Source organism: Crinia signifera, chromosome 9 (assembly GCF_055691185.1).
Source record: "Crinia signifera chromosome 9, ASM5569118v1, whole genome shotgun sequence".
NCBI lineage: Eukaryota > Metazoa > Chordata > Amphibia > Anura > Myobatrachidae > Crinia > Crinia signifera.
Genome location: NC_139225.1, coordinates 27353624 through 27368775, shown reverse-complemented (window position 1 = coordinate 27368775; position 15152 = coordinate 27353624).

Below are 15152 nucleotides of genomic sequence, written 5' to 3'. Positions count from 1 at the left end.
GGGCTGTGTTATTACTGTGGCAATACAAGTGCCAGAATGACCTGGCACTGTGCAGAGCTGCAAACACCCATTACACTGTCACCCATGAAGGGCTCCACCCCTGGGATCCCTCCATCTCCCTAGCTGCACCCAATAAAGATGGCACCCCTAAGCACCCCTATACCTGACTAAATCCAGACTCCCCAAACTCACACAGCCTCCCGTCTACATGCGGCAATAGGTGTGCCGTATTTAATGGGTGAAGCTAGGGAGATGGAGGGATCCCAGGGGTGGAGAGCTTCATGGGTGATGGTGTAATGGGGGTGTGCAGCACTGAGCAGTGCCAGGTCATTGTGGTACTTGTGGTGCCACAAGGGCTGGTATAAGTCTTCTTAGGCACCAAAGTAGGGAAGTATGCCTCTAGGGAAAGTGTGGGGGAGGTCTCAGAGGTTCCACAGCAGCCAGCTGCATTAAGTACAACAGGGATCCTCCACAGAAATCCTCGAATATTTGATAGGCAGACTTTAGCGCCCCCCGAGATCCCGGCACCCTGGGCAGCTGCCTACTGGGCGCCGCAGTCATGATAGGGCCCGGCAATGCGCTAGAGTGGAGTTGAGCTTCTAAATGTAGACGGGAGGCTGTGTGACTCTATGGGGAGACTTGGGGAGTCTGCATTTAGCCGGCAATAGGTGTGCCGTATTTAATGGGTGAAGCTAGGGAGATGGAGGGATCCCAGGGGTGGAGAGCTTCATGGGTGACGGTGTAATGGGGGTGTGCAGCGCTAAGCAGTGCCAGGTCATTGTGGCACTTGTGGTGCCACGTCAGAATACTGCTGTACAACGTGGTTTATGTGTCAACCTATTAACGGTGAACCTTGTGTAAGGCGTCCTAAATGTGCTCAAATCATATATGCTGCACTTTTCACACACTTTTACACTGCAAATAATTAACACAACTTCATAGTAATAATACAAATACGGAATGGGATTATATGGTCGACGAGTATTAGATCGACGGTGTTTTGGACGAAGCCGTTAGTCAGACTGTACGTTTTTATCGAAAGTGTATAGATAGACAGTAGCATATGGTCCATCATAGTTAGATAGAAATATGCAAGGTCTTACGGCAGAAAGGTAGACCGCTATTAGGTCGACCGGTAAATATGTCGACCGTTTCAAGGTCGAAAATTACAAGGTCGATCAACAATAGGTGGACCGCTATAAGGTCAACAAGTGCAAAGTCAACTGTTTATGTGTGTGTTTAGTAATGTTCCATTTAAGCTGCAATGGTTCCAATTGAAGCAGTGACAAGCGTGTAATTAACAAGGAATGAGTAAAGGAGTGGATTGTATTGTGTTCACCTGACATTGGTTGTAGTGATTAGGCGTTCCGATTGCCTAGCGCATGACCGAGTGGTGTCCGCAAAGCAATACTTGCTTATGGACACCGCATATTTCTTGCCTTTTTGGTCGCGTGCATTCGGTGTGCTGTCCGAATGCACGCCTACCAAAATAAGTGCACTCCCCCGTGTCCGCCCATGTTTCCGCCCAGTTTAGCCTACTTTGAAAGTACGCCCCTGTGTCATTCCATATTTCACGAGTGATTGCGGTGCACATTTCTGTGCGGTAATAGTGAGTACTGCGCTATATAAGAAACTGTAAATAAATAAATAAGCTTGACACCCCAGAGTGGCAAACACAGGATTTTCAGAAGGGGGTTTCCAGAGGGGCGGAGCAAAGCACGGAGATGGACACTTAGGTGACCCAGTATATGCCGGGTCAGTTAAAGTATTATAGATAGACCAAATGTATATAAATAATAATAAAATATATATATATAAAGAGAAAAAGGGACCCCAACCGCGCACACCTATATGGTTGCGGCACCTCTGAAGGACCCCTGTTAGACAGGACCCGAATTGGTTTAGAGATGAAGTAGAGTGTGGTACAGAGTGCGCTACCAAGATTTAATCCACAATTGTTAAAAATATGATAAAATTTAATGACACAATGTCTACAATAGGCAGCATAAAATACATATAGACTTTTTTACAGCATGTATTTGTCAATATCTCTGATTCAGGTTATATCTGTGATGAAAACAAAGGCCCAACGCGTTTCGTCAGATAGTTGACTTCATCAGGGGCTTACAAGCAGGGTTTGACAATCCAAATGACACTTCGTACAAAACATTAGTTTTATACACACTTTCAAATCGGCATCAGTAATTTATGTACGGGATAGCATAAAAACCAAATGTAAAAACAGCCAAAAAGCTTTTTTTGGGCTGGTAACAATGAACGGACAGTTTTTTAGACTCAGTACAAGGGGTTGGTGTCCACCTCAAAAAGCAGATGTGACCGCAGTCCAATTTTCCTCCAATAGTATAGGCTTATATAATTCTGGACTACCGGATGTGCACTCTTTGGAATCATTCAGCTTTTGGATTCCAAAGAGTGCACATCCGGTAGTCCAGACTTATATAAGCCTTTACTATTGGAGGAAAATTGGACTGCGGTCACATCTGCTTTTTGGGGTGGACACCAACCCCCATGTACTGAGTCTAAAAACTGTCCGTTCATTGTTACCAGCCCAAAAAAAGCTTTTTGGCTGTTTTTACATTTGGTTTTTATGCTATACCGTACATAAATTACTGATGCCGATTTGAAAGTGTTTATAAAACTAATGTTTTGTACGAAGTGTCATTTGGATTGTCAAACCCTGCTTGTAAGCCCCTGATGAAGTCAACTATCTGACGAAACGCGTTGGGCCTTTGTTTTCATCACAGATATAACCTGAATCAGAGATATTGACAAATACATGCTGTAAAAAAGTCTATATGTATTTTATGCTGCCTATTGTAGGCATTGTGTCATTAAATTTTATCATATTTTTAACAATTGTGGATTAAATCTTGGTAGCGCACTCTGTACCACGCTCTACTTCATATATACAACAAGCCGTAACAGACCAAATCATCACCTCTACAGTCAAAGATGCCCTCACCAAGGAATTTCCGAGAATCCCAGCGCTTTACACAATACCGAAAATGCATAAGGACGCTCTCAATCCCCCGGGTCGCCCTATCATCGCTATATTATGACGTGTCTAAGTACTTAGATCATTTTCTGCAGCCACTAATACATGCGCAACCAAGATTCTTGAAAGATACCACAACCTTTCTACGCAAATTGGAGGAATGGTCTGGCAAATTCAACCAAGTCCTCATGTGTACAGTAGATGTAGCCAGCCTGTACACTAGTATTCCGCAAATGGCGGGGCTGCATAGTGTCAGACGTTTCCTATCTAACAATTTGGATTATAAGGGTCCAGATTTGATGTTTTTCCTAACGCTGTTAGAATTGACATTAACAAGGAATTATTTCTTGTTTAACGGCACCATTTATCTGCAGAGCTCGGGGTGCGCGATGGGATCTTGCGTCGCCCCGAGCTTTGCCAATATCTACATGTTTGAAATTGAAAATGACTTTTTCTTCGCCAATCAACAAATCTCCCAGTATGTAGCGGGCTACACCCGCTACATTGATGACATTTTTCTACTATGGACGGGGAGTCAAACTGACTTTGAAACAGTCATCGCAAACATTAACCAACAGAATTGTCCCATCAAACTTACCTTCGAGTGTAGTACTGAAACAGTACACTTTTTAGATGTACAAATTACCCAAAGTACCCTGGGTAGTTTCAGCAGCTCTATTTACTACAAACCCACGGATAGAAACACTTGCCTGCAGGGAACCAGTCATCACCCCACCGCTTTAAAAAAATCATTGCCTTTCTCTCAGTTTCTGAGAATAAGACGCATATACAGTGATCCGATTGACACCATCACTCAGATGCAAATCATGCTGATAAGATTCCTTCAGAGGGGCTATCATCGTAAAACCCTAACTGCAGCTAAAGCTAAGGCTTTAGCCATTCCGAGATCTGAAGCATTAGCGATTAAACCGCCCAAGGCAACACAGAATACAGTCGTCTGGACACAAGAGTTCACCACGGCCAGCCAAGAACTGATGCAAGATGCCAAAAGTATTTGGCCGATCGTTTCGCAAGATCCGACTTTACCCGCACTCAAAGACTCCAAACTACTACCCTCATATCGGAGGAGCAAGAATATTAAAGACATTTTAGTACACAATGATGTTTCCAACTGGTCGGTGCCAAAACCACAACATTTCCTTACTCGAAAACCCGGTAATTTCAGATGTATGGGCTGCACCACTTGTAGCTCAATGGAAGTAGCCGATAAATTCTTCCATCCACATACGGGCAAAGCATTCACTATTAAGTTTCCATTGACATGTTCAAGCAGGTACGTTGTGTACCAAATTAAATGCCCTTGTGATATGCGCTATATTGGAAAAACTACTAGGCAAATGAAAGAGAGGTTTGCATTGCATAAATCGCATATACGTGCTGCCCTCGAGGGTAAATCTGCGGACCAACCGGTTGCCAGGCACTGGAGGGATGCTAAACATAGTCTCTCCAGTATCAAGTTCAAGATGATCGACCATATACCGCCTGATAATCGAGGGGGGGATAGAGGTCGCATCCTTCTTCAAAGAGAAACGTTTTGGATACATTCCTTACAGACGGTCTATCCAAAAGGATTGAATGAACTCCTATCATTCACGGCATTTCTGTAGAGTGTTTACATGCATAACACTCGGGTTCTCTGAGGCGGCCAATAATATAACATTCCTTCTCATTATATTTCTGTTTTCATGAGTTATATATTTCTCTCTTCCAAGTTGTTGCTTTGCCATCATGATTCACTATATGCAATTTACATGTTGGACTCATGCTGTATCTCTTGCCTGTTATGTATTGACTTGCTGTCGACACATCATGCATGTCGACTTTTTTGCTTTGCATATGTTTCACTTGTTTTGGTACACTGATTTTAATTTACTTATGTTTGCTTCCTCAGCACGCTCTTAACCACCTAAGCTGCAGCCGCCGAAGGAGTTACGGTAGTCACCAACGCTTTAGCCAGACACCGGTAAGAAATTCCCTCCTAGGGGTAGTTACGCACAGTGTCCGTATACACTATACAGTTACTATGGCAACATGAGGAGGCATCATGGTAGCCGCGCCCCGGGGAGGTGCCGGTCTGTCACTGCGGGCGCGCAGGTATGACGTCACCGGACCCGAACGGGCCGCACTCACGGTGAAGGGCGCACAGATTCATGTAAGTTTATGTTTTGCTATATATACTTGTTGTTCACTGTTCTATTCAGGTCTTGATAAAAGGGCTTACTCCCCTGAAACGTTGACTACACCACAGTTGTCGCGTATTTTTCTTTGAACTTATGCTCTGAGTGACATCCATTCCAGGACTTTATATCAAATATACAGGATGAGCACCGGGGTCAGCTGTTATTTATACAGGAGTGACGGTCACTATTGGTCTATATAACAAAGGTGTTGTATACACCTCATGTCAAGGCACCCACTCAACCTTAAAGCAGTTAAAGTGCTTTTCTTCTACAAGACTTCAGAGTTGTGTGCACTACCCCATCCGTTTTCTTTCTTCTATTGCACTGGTTTTCTACAAAAGTCGACTGCCAGGGATGTCGTCACAAGACAACAGCACAGGATTTACAAACATAACACTACCGTTGGGTGAAGTCCTAACGCATACGGACAGCGAAGCTGAATCGATTCTCTTCAGCGACAATTTAAATAAAACAGCAGGAGAGGAATCAGTGCAACAACTCACGGCTCAACTCATTAGATTGAAAAAGAAAGAGGTGGATTTTTATCTTCACGGTGTCTCTCTGTCAGACTATTTCAGAGAGAAGAAAATTCCACGCGGTTTCAGAATTCGCAATACCCCTACAATCGGCCGTTATAACACGGAATTTTGCCGTAAATGGGCCGCTGTGCTAAACCGATGTTCTTTTGATTTGTTACTCCTAGTCATTGAGGAGTCCCGCAGAGAATGGACCACTACAACTGACAAAATTAAAGATTTTGAGATCAAACACATTGCCACTATCAAGTCAGACACAAGCCAGGATTGGTTGGCCAACATCAGTGCACAGATCGACAAGTACAGAACAGATTTAATCCAGTTCAAAAAAGCCAAATTTGAAACGGTTAACAGAGATTACTCTGAACAACGTGTTTACAGTTGGGCTTACAACAGAGGACCCCAGCGTGATAGACGCCCGAAATTCAGACGGCAGAGAAAATTCCCACTAGAAACGGACAATTCAAGTGGTGCCGCGTCATCCAGTGACGCGGAATGTGCCGGTCAAACAACTACAAAACGTCCCCCTTTAGGGGTTGCTACCAGGGCCACCCTAGATCTGAGGCACGAACCCGCACCAGGCGCGGAGGTCAGTGGGCGAGGAAGATCAAGAAATCCAAAGAATACCAAGACAACGTAGTATTCAATCTCTCCTCCAGAACTCTATCCACCAGTGAAGTACAAGTCCTCAATCTAGGCCTGTCATTTGTCCCAACTCACCACCCAAGCCAGTTCCAGGATAAAATTGATTTATTCAAATTTGACCGTCGATTAAAACTACGTGAATACTTTGGTGCAAGTACTCAATTGAATGAACAATTGGTCCAACCAGTTCGTAGAAAATCAACCTTTGTGCCCAAATCTGGCAATAGAAACATAAAATGCTTCACGGAGCACATGGAGCATAAAATCAGCAATTCTGCCAGATACACACCCACTGATAATCCCAACCTGACACAGATACAACGGCAAGCACTCAAAAAATTGGGTGATTACAAAGATATCATCATCAGACCCTCTGACAAAGGGGGAGGTGTTGTAGTCCAGGATCTCGATAAATACATAGCTGAAATCGACCGTCAACTTTCAGATTCGCATGTATACATCAAATTGGACAAGGACCCCACGCTGGTTTATAAAAGCGAATTAGATACAACCCTACAACAAGCCGTAACAGACCAAATCACCACCTCTACAGTCAAAGATGCCCTCACCAAGGAATTTCCGAGAATCCCAGCGCTTTACACAATACCGAAAATGCATAAGGACGCTCTCAATCCCCCGGGTCGCCCTATCATTGCGGCAAGAGACTCGCTATATTATGACGTGTCTAAGTACTTAGATCATTTTCTGCAGCCACTAATATATGCGCAACCAAGATTCTTGAAAGATACCACAACCTTTCTACGCAAATTGGAGGAATGGTCTGGCAAATTCAACCAAGTCCTCATGTGTACAGTAGATGTAGCCAGCCTGTACACTAGTATTCCGCAAATGGCGGGGCTGCATAGTGTCAGACGTTTCCTATCTAACAATTTGGATTATAAGGGTCCAGATTTGATGTTTTTCTTAACGCTGTTAGAATTGACATTAACAAGGAATTATTTCTTGTTTAACGGCACCATTTATCTGCAGAGCTCGGGGTGCGCGATGGGATCTTGCGTCGCCCCGAGCTTTGCCAATATCTACATGTTTGAAATTGAAAATGACTTTTTCTTCGCCAATCAACAAATCTCCCAGTATGTAGCGGGCTACACCCGCTACATTGATGACATTTTTCTACTATGGACGGGGAGTCAAACTGACTTTGAAACAGTCATCGCAAACATTAACCAACAGAATTGTCCCATCAAACTTACCTTCGAGTGTAGTACTGAAACAGTACACTTTTTAGATGTACAAATTACCCAAAGTACCCTGGGTAGTTTCAGCAGCTCTATTTACTACAAACCCACGGATAGAAACACTTGCCTGCAGGGAACCAGTCATCACCCCACCGCTTTAAAAAAATCATTGCCTTTCTCTCAGTTTCTGAGAATAAGACGCATATACAGTGATCCGATTGACACCATCACTCAGATGCAAATCATGCTGATAAGATTCCTTCAGAGGGGCTATCATCGTAAAACCCTAACTGCAGCTAAAGCTAAGGCTTTAGCCATTCCGAGATCTGAAGCATTAGCGATTAAACCGCCCAAGGCAACACAGAATACAGTCGTCTGGACACAAGAGTTCACCACGGCCAGCCAAGAACTGATGCAAGATGCCAAAAGTATTTGGCCGATCGTTTCGCAAGATCCGACTTTACCCACACTCAAAGACTCCAAACTACTACCCTCATATCGGAGGAGCAAGAATATTAAAGACATTTTAGTACACAATGATGTTTCCAACTGGTCGGTGCCAAAACCACAACATTTCCTTACTCGAAAACCCGGTAATTTCAGATGTATGGGCTGCACCACTTGTAGCTCAATGGAAGTAGGCGATAAATTCTTCCATCCACATACGGGCAAAGCATTCACTATTAAGTTTCCATTGACATGTTCAAGCAGGTACGTTGTGTACCAAATTAAATGCCCTTGTGATATGCGCTATATTGGAAAAACTACTAGGCAAATGAAAGAGAGGTTTGCATTGCATAAATCGCATATACGTGCTGCCCTCGAGGGTAAATCTGCGGACCAACCGGTTGCCAGGCACTGGAGGGATGCTAAACATAGTCTCTCCAGTATCAAGTTCAAGATGATCGACCATATACCGCCTGATAATCGAGGGGGGGATAGAGGTCGCATCCTTCTTCAAAGAGAAACGTTTTGGATACATTCCTTACAGACGGTCTATCCAAAAGGATTGAATGAACTCCTATCATTCACGGCATTTCTGTAGAGTGTTTACATGCATAACACTCGGGTTCTCTGAGGCGGCCAATAATATAACATTCCTTCTCATTATATTTCTGTTTTCATGAGTTATATATTTCTCTCTTCCAAGTTGTTGCTTTGCCATCATGATTCACTATATGCAATTTACATGTTGGACTCATGCTGTATCTCTTGCCTGTTATGTATTGACTTGCTGTCGACACATCATGCATGTCGACTTTTTTGCTTTGCATATGTTTCACTTGTTTTGGTACACTGATTTTAATTTACTTATGTTTGCTTCCTCAGCACGCTCTTAACCACCTAAGCTGCAGCCGCCGAAGGAGTTACGGTAGTCACCAACGCTTTAGCCAGACACCGGTAAGAAATTCCCTCCTAGGGGTAGTTACGCACAGTGTCCGTATACACTATACAGTTACTATGGCAACATGAGGAGGCATCATGGTAGCCGCGCCCCGGGGAGGTGCCGGTCTGTCACTGCGGGCGCGCAGGTATGACGTCACCGGACCCGAACGGGCCGCACTCACGGTGAAGGGCGCACAGATTCATGTAAGTTTATGTTTTGCTATATATACTTGTTGTTCACTGTTCTATTCAGGTCTTGATAAAAGGGCTTACTCCCCTGAAACATTGACCACACCACAGTTGTCGCGTATTTTTCTTTGAACTTATGCTCTGAGTGACATCCATTCCAGGACTTATATATATATATATATATATATATATATATATATATATATATATATACACACACACATACATACACACATACAGGGGCGTCAACAGCATTGTATGACCCCTGGGCATAGCAATGTATTGGGGCCCCTACCGATTCTCCAGCGGTAGGGGTGGGGGAAAATTTGATGTCCTGCGGGTGGTAGGGGGTTTTATATCAACCGCTCTGCATGTAGGGCCTGGATCAGTAATTTCCACTAATTACCCCTTTACTGCACAGATGGTGGGAGATGGAGTGGGAGAAGGGGGCATTGGGCTGAATGAAGGGGCTCTGATATATAACTTCCAGGGTGGTAGAGGATGTTTAATATGCAGAGGAGGGGTGTATAGTGGAGTGGGCTTATTATTCATAATTTTCTGGTGGGAGGACAGCTTGCTTGACTGCAGATATCTCCAGTTCCCAGAAATAGGTTTCTTAGATTGGAATGGAAAAACTAGAGAATCCCACCTACCATATGGTATTGGGGACTATGGGATCAGAGTTCAGGAGGCAGAGCAATCTGCCAACGAGAATATAAAACTACATACCAGGTGTGTGGAGCTGGAGCAGTAACCAGCTGCTTGATGGCTAATATCTCTGGTTCTGGGAACAGTAGAGACAAGCTGCCAGTGTCCCTCAAAGGGGGAGAGTCCCAGCTTTTGGAATATATCCTCAGAAAAACGCTAAGTCAGACAGAACCTGAAATATCTGACTGGGAATAACAATTAACAGGCTTGGATGGGGACCACTGCTTTGAAGTCAGATATCTCTGGTTCCATGGGGCCGATTTTTACAATTCTTATATTCATGGAAAGAGGAGACCCTCAGCTTTCAGCTGAGGGTCCTTAGACTCCTGGGGGGGTTTCTGGGTACTCAGAAAACCCCCCTGCGTGCGCTACTGCCCCCCCCCCCCAATGAATTCAGAGAAATTCTGGGTACTGTTAGTAGTCCTTCATCAACTGATCACAGTAATCGAGTGGGACAATAAGGGATCAGAAGCTGCTGCAGGTACCTTGGGCCCTGGTCATGTAGCAGTGGCAAACGCAGGATTTTCAGAAGGGGGTTTCCAGAGGGGCGGAGCAAAGCACGGAGATGGACACTTAGGTGACCCAGTATATGCTGGGTCAGTTAAAGTATTATAGATAGACCAAATGTATATAAATAATAATAAAATATATATATATATATATATATATATATATATATATAAAGAGAAAAAGGGACCCCAACCGCGCACACCTATATGGTTGCGGCACCTCTGAAGGACCCCTGTTAGACAGGACCCGAATTGGTTTAGAGATGAAGTAGAGTGTGGTACAGAGTGCGCTACCAAAATTTAATCCACAATTGTTAAAAATATGATAAAATTTAATGACACAATGCCTACAATAGGCAGCATAAAATACATATAGACTTTTTTACAGCATGTATTTGTCAATATCTCTGATTCAGGTTATATCTGTGATGAAAACAAAGGCCCAACGAGTTTCGTCAGATAGTTGACTTCATCAGGGGCTTACAAGCATGGTTTGACAATCCAAATGACACTTCGTACAAAACATTAGTTTTATAAACACTTTCAAATCGGCATCAGTAATTTATGTACGGGATAGCATAAAAACCAAATGTAAAAACAGCCAAAAAGCTTTTTTTGGGCTGGTAACAATGAACGGACAGTTTTTTTAGACTCAGTACAAGGGGTTGGTGTCCACCCCAAAAAGCAGATGTGACCGCAGTCCAATTTTCCTCCAATAGTATAGGCTTATATAAGTCTGGACTACCGGATGTGCACTCTTTGGAATCATTCAGCTTTTGGATTCCAAAGAGTGCACATCCGGTAGTCCAGACTTATATAAGCCTATACTATTGGAGGAAAATTGGACTGCGGTCACATCTGCTTTTTGGGGTGGACACCAACCCCCATGTACTGAGTCTAAAAAACTGTCCGTTCATTGTTACCAGCCCAAAATTTTGGCTGTTTTTACATTTGGTTTTTATGCTATACCGTATATAAATTACTGATGCCGATTTGAAAGTGTGTATAAAACTAATGTTTTGTACGAAGTGTCATTTGGATTGTCAAATCCTGCTTGTAAGCCCCTGATGAAGTCAACTATCTGACGAAACTCGTTGGTCCTTTGTTTTCATCACAGATATAACCTGAATCAGAGATATTGACAAATACATGCTGTAAAAAAGTCTATATGTATTTTATGCTGCCTATTGTAGGCATTGTGTCATTAAATTGTATCATATTTTTAACAATTGTGGATTAAATCTTGGTAGCGCACTCTGTACCACACTCTACTTCATATATATATATATATATATATATATATTTTGGCTACATCTGTCACTCAAAGTGTGTCTGAAGCTGTAACGCTGGGTGGAGCCTCTGACTCACATGACTGACTCACATGACTGACTCTCATGAGAGAGAACCAGCCCAGTGACCCCACAGTGCCAGACACCCTCTGCCTCTCCACAGCAAAGACACAGCTACTCACCAGACACACCAGGTGAGCACCCCCCACCTCCATCTTAATTTATGATTGTCATCACCTGTTTTAAACAGGGTAATTGATAAGAAAGGTGTTTAAGCACAGGTGATGGTAATCCATAAATTAAGAAGAAAGTCCAGAAACAGAGCAATGTATCCCTCCTGGAGAGGGTCATGTTGGGAGGTATGAACCTCCCCCCCCCCCATTCACGGCAACCCCATGATTAAATGGCACATGTAAAACACTGACATGGCTATGGTCGACAATGAAAAAGGTTGACATGAGTTTTTGAAGATTTATTTTTCACTTTTTCAATGTTTTCATATTCATTCTCATGTGTCGACATGGACACCAATGAAGTGCCACACTTATGTCAACATTTACATGTGTTGACCTTTCTGTGTTGATTTTTTCTTGTGGCGATTCGCAGCACCCCCCGGCGACCCCCCTCCCGCGATTCACAGCACACCCCCCGCAATTCGCGGCGACTCCCGCGATTTGCGGCCCCACCCCGTGACACCCCGCGACCCCCCCTCCCACGATTTGCGCCAACCCCCCGGGCCCCCCCTCCCGCGGTTCGTGGTACCCCCCACCCCCCGCGACCCCCCTACCGCGATTCCCCCCCCTGACCCCCCCGCCTGTCATTGCGGCAACCCCCTGCCCCCGTGACTCACCCTCCCACGATTCACTGCAACCCCCCGCGTCCCCCCCTCCCACGATTTGCGGCACCCACACACCCCCCCGCGACCCCCCCTCCTGCAATTCACAGCATCCACCCATGACCCCTCCTCCCGTGATTCGCGGACACCCCTCACCTCCTCCCTCCCCCCCCACCCCTGCTCGCGAATCACGGTAACCCCAGGATTAAATGGCACATGCAAAACACTGATGATTTATGATTGTCATCACCTGTTTTAAACAGGGTAATTGATAAGAAAGGTGTTTAAGCACAGGTGATGGTAATCCATAAATTAAGAAGAAAGTCCAGAAACAGAGCAATGTATCCCTCCTGGAGAGGGTCATGTTGGGAGGTATGCACCTCCCCCCCCCCCCCATTCACGGCAACCCCACGATTAAATGGCACATGTAAAACACTGACATGGCTATGGTCGACAATGAAAAAGGTTGACATGAGTTTTTGAAGATTTATTTTTCTTTTTTTAAATGTTTTAATATTCATTCTCATGTGTCGACATGGACACCAATGAAGTGCCACACTTATGTCAACATTTACATGTGTTGACCTTTCTGTGTTGATTTTTTCTTGTAGCTATTTTTTTCCAGTGACAACTATGTGCACGTCAACCTACACATCATCAACCAATTCTTTGTATAATATATAACACCTGTTCTGTTTTACTGTAGGTGTTTTAAGTCAGATCTTTTACTGTTACTATTACTGTTTATGTAAATGCATTCTGTATGACAGCAACATCCTACCATCCTTCTACAAGAATATATAACCAACTAGGTGATTCATCGCGCCCCGTGCCCCCCCTCTCGCAATTCACGGACCCCCCCGCGCACCCCCCCTCCCACGATTCACGCCCCCTCCCACGATTCACGTCACCCCCCGCACACCCCCCCTCCCGCAATTCGCAACCCCCCCTCCCGCAATTCACGCCCCCTCCCATGCTTTGCGGACCCCCGCCCTCTCCCGCGATTCGCGGACACCTGCGCCCCCTCCCTCCCTTGATTCACGGCACCCCCCGCGCCCCTCCCACAATTCACAGCACCCCTAAGCCCCTCTTTAGTCCCCCGTATGCCCACACACCCCTATCACTACCCAGCTTCCTGCTTTCCTGAACTGTAACTTCCACCACTGGGGAGTCGCTGACGCTGTTTTGCCCACATTCCCCTATCATGCCTCATAGCCCAGCCTCCTGCTCTCATGCACCCTAACTCCCACCCAGTAGGAGGAGACACTGACTAAGGGCCACCATCCTGTACTCCTGTACTGCCACGCTGGACCCTCACCCACTGGCAGAAGCTGCACAGTATCTCCCACCCTCCTCTTTAGTCCCCCTTATGCCCACACACCACTATCACTACCCAGCCTGCTGTTTTCCTGTATCGTGACCTCCGCTGACTCAAAAACACCCTACTATACTATTGCGCACACACACACCTAAACAACATGCACACACAGCCCCCCCCCCCCCACATCCACAAATGTCACTGTACTATCCACACTATCAATGTACATCTTACTCTGTAACCGCTTTTTAATTACACAAAACAATACACACCCCCTTCCAAATCATATGCTCTCTATTTAACACATTTCACCTATAACTCAAGTTGCAATACAGGCATCTTTCATACAATTCTAACCATCTTTCTCATATTCAAATGTTCACAAATTAAGGGGGCGCAGCCCCTTACGACGGTGTGAAGAGCGCCCGTAGGGCGCGATGAATCACCTAGTATATATATATATATATATATATATACACATACATACACACATACAGGGGCGTCAACAGCATTGTATGACCCCTGGGCATACAGTCTTTTTAAGCTGAAGCTTGTTTCTATTGAGTAATTTTTTGTTATACCCCTGATGAAGTCCAAGTGACGGAATGCGTCGGGGAATTGGAATGATGGAAAATATGACTGCATACGAATGAAATATTGCTGAAAAATCTTTTTATTTATTTTAATAAATTGTATGAAATTACAAAAAAAGTGTCAATTATACACCTGTCTTATGGTGGTGGTGGTGACACATACAAAGGCGCACTCTATATCTTTGTTGCATATATATATATATATATATATATATATATATATATATATATGCAAAAGAAATTAGAGAGGAAGCGCAATATGAGCAATAAGTAAAAACAAATTTACTAAAAGTGCAGGCTCACATACATCATAGTGTCCGCGGACCCCAGAGTTTCCGCAAACAGCATATTGGCTTGAGTGGTCCTGGTGTTGGCTGACGATGCATCCTGATTTCTCTCCTTTTTGTATATATATTATTATCTGTCTGTCTTTAATTGGATTTGTTAAAATGGGTCGTGATCCTTTATATGATCTATTATGACTAATATTTGTCTTTTTATCTCTTATCGCCTCTCTTTCTAGCACATTGGCTATATAATATTACCATTGAGTCGGGCAACTCTTACCAAGAATTGATAAGCTTACCAAGAAGCTCCCGCCCCCTCCTCCCCATGTCCACCCAGGCACACCTCCCCACGCCTGCATACCACCCACCCACCCCCACACACCATCGCCCTCTGTACAGGCACTTTAGCCCCGCCCACCCACCCACCCCCACACACCATCG